Raw genomic sequence first — 3,529 nt, forward strand, 5'->3', positions numbered from 1 at the left:
AGAGAGAGAGAGAGAGAGAGAGAGAGAGAGAGAGAGAGAGAGAGAAAGAAAGAAATACAGGAGAACACAGGTAAACAGGTAGAAGCCTTTCTAAAAAGGAAAAACAAAACTCCCTTAGAGAATTATAAGAAAACAACCAAACAGGTGAAGGAATTGAAAAAAACTGTAAAACTGTCCAAGACATAAAAATGGAAGTAGAAACAATAAAGAAATCACAAAGGGAGACTACTCTGGAGGTAGAAAAAATAGGAAAGAGATCAGGAGTCATGGATGCAAGGATCAGCAACAGGATACAAGAGACAGAAGAGAGAATCTCATGTGCAGTAGATACCATAGAAAACATTGACACAACTGTCAAAGAAAACACAAAATACAAAAAACATCCAGGAAATCCAGGACACAATGAGAAGATCAAACCTAGTCTTCGAGGTAATAGGTATACAAGAAAGCGAAGATTCCCAACGTAAAGGACTAGTAAATAACTTCAACAAAACTATAAAAGAAAACTTCCCTAACCTAAAGAAAGAGATGCCTATGAACATACAAGAAGCCTACAAAACTCCAAATAGACTAGATCAGAAAAGAAATTCCTCCTGTCACATGATAATCAAAACACCAAATGCACAAAACAAAGAAAGAGTATTAAAAGCAGTAAGGGGAAAAGGTCAAGTAACATACAAAAGAATACCTATCAGAATTACACAAGACTTCTCACCAGAGACTATAAAAGCCAGAAGATCATGGAGAGATGTCATGCAAAACCTAAGAGAACACAAATGCCAGCCCAGGATATTATACCCAACAAAACTCTCAATTACCATAAATGGAGGACCCAAAATATTCTTTGCCAAAAAACAAATTTACAAAAACTCTTTACACAAATCCAGCCCTACAAAGAATAATAGAGGGAAACCTCCTTCATGAGGGAAATCATACCCTAGTAAAAGGAAAAAAGTAATCTTCTTGCAAGAAACTCAATAGAAGATAGCCACCCAAACATAACTCTATCTCTAATAACAAAAATAACAGGAAGCAACAATCACTTTTCCTTAATATCTCTTAACATCAATAGACTCAATTCCCCAATAAAAGACATAGACTAACAAACTGAGTACATAAACAGGACTTAGAATTTTGCTGCACACAGGAAATGCACCTCAATGACAAGGACAGACAGTACCTCAGGAAACACACCTCAATGACAAGGACAGACAGTACCTCAGAGTAAACAGGTGGAAAACAAGTTTCCAAGCAAATGGTCTCAAGAAACAACCTGGAGTAGCCATTCTAATATAGAATAAAATTGACTTTCAACCAAAAGTTTTCAAAAAAATAAGAAAGGACACTTCATACTTGTCAAAGGAAAACTCTACCAAGATGAATTCTAAATTCAGAACATCTATGCTCCAAATGCAAGGGCACCTACATTCATTTAGTAAAGAAACTTTACTAAAGCTCAAAGCACACATTGCACCTTGCACAATAATAATGGAAGACTTCAACACCCCACTCTCATCAGCAGACAGATCATGGAAACAGAAGCTAAACAGAGATACACTGAAACTAAGCGAAGTTAGGAACCAAAAGGATTTAGTTGATATTTATAGAACTTTTAATTCAAAAACTAAAGAATATACCTTCTCCTCAGCACTAAATGGTACCTTCTCTAAAACTGACCATAAAGTTGGTCACAAAACAGGCCTCAACAGAAACAAAATGATATAAATAATCCCTTGCATCCTATCAAATTGCCATGGACTAAAGTTGGTCTTCAGTAACAATAAAATCAATAGAAAGCCCACATACACGTGGAAACTGATCAACATTCTACTCAATGATAACTTGGTCAGGGAAGAAATAAAGAAAGAAATTGAACGCATTTTGGAATTTAATGAAAATGAGGACACAATATACCAAAACTTGTGGGACACAATGAAAGCAATGGTAAGAGGAAAACTCATAACTCTAACTGCCTACAAAAAGAAACTGGAGAGAGCATACACTAACAGCTTGACAGCAAACCTGAGAACTCTAGAACAAAAAAACAGCAAATGCACCCAAGAAGAAAACACAGCAGAAAATAATCAAACTCCAGACTGAAATCAACCAAGTAGAAACAAAAAGAACTATACAAAGAATCAAAAACAAAACAAAACAAAACAAAAAACAAAAAACAAAAAAACCCAGGAGCTGGATCTTGGAGAAAATCAACAAGATAGATAAACCCTTAGCCAAATGAATCAGAGTACACAGAGATAGTATCCAAATTAATAAAAATCAGAACTGAAAAGGGAGACATAACAACAGAAAATGAGGAAATTCAAAAAATCATCAGATTATTCTACAAAAGCCTATACTCAACAAAACTGAAAGTCTGGACGAAATGGACAATTTCCTAGACAGATACCAGGTACCAAAGTTAAATCAGCATCAGATAAACCATCTAAATCATCCAATAACAACTAAAGAAATAACAGCATTCATTAAAAGACTTCCTAACAATAAAAGCTCAGGTCAAGATGGTTTTAGTGCAGAATTCTATCACGCATTTCAAGAAGACCCAATTCCAATTCTCTATAAGGTATAACACAAAATAGAAACAGAAGGAACACTACCCACTTCATTCTATGAAGCCACAATTACACTCATATCTAAACCACACAAATCCAACAATGAAAGAAAACTTCAGACTAATCTCCCTTATGAATATTGATGCAAAAATACTCAATAAAATTCTTACAAACCGAATCCAAGAACAAATCAAAATAATCATCCATCATGATCAAGTAGGCTTTATCCAAGGAATGCAGGAATGGTTCAATGTTCAGAAATCCATTAACGTAATCTGCTATATAAATAAACTCAAATGAAAAAAAACATATGATCATCTCATGAGATGCTGAGAAAGCATTTTACATAATTCAACACCCTTTCATGATAAAAGTTTGGAAAGAACAGGAATTCAAGGCCCATATCTAAACATAGTAAAAGCAATATACAGCAAACCAGTAGCCAGCTTTAAAATAAATGGAGAGAAACATGAACTAATCCCACTAAAATGAGGGACTAGATAAGGCTGACCACTCTCTTCTTCCTACCTATTTAATATAGAACTTGAAGTCCACACCAGAGCAATTAGAAAACAAAAGATCAAAGGGATACAAATTGGAAAGGAAGAAGTCAAAATATCACTATTTGCACAAGATATGATAGTATACTTAAGTGATCCCAAAATATCCACTAGGGAACACCTAAACCTGATAAACAAATTCAGCAAAGTGACTGAATGTAAAATTAACTCAAACAGATCAGTAGCCTTCCTCTACTTAAAGGATAAACTGGTTGCGAAAGAAATTAGGGAAATGACACAATTCACAATAGTCCCAAATAGTATGAAATACCATGGTGTGAATCAAACCAAGCAAGTGACAGATCTGTATGACAAGAACTTCAAGTACCTGAAGAAAGAAATTGAAGACCTCAGAAGATAGGAAGATCTCACATGCTCATGGATTTGCAGGATTAATAT

This window comes from Grammomys surdaster, unplaced genomic scaffold (assembly GCF_004785775.1).
Source record: "Grammomys surdaster isolate TR1022 unplaced genomic scaffold, NIH_TR_1.0 347, whole genome shotgun sequence".
NCBI lineage: Eukaryota > Metazoa > Chordata > Mammalia > Rodentia > Muridae > Grammomys > Grammomys surdaster.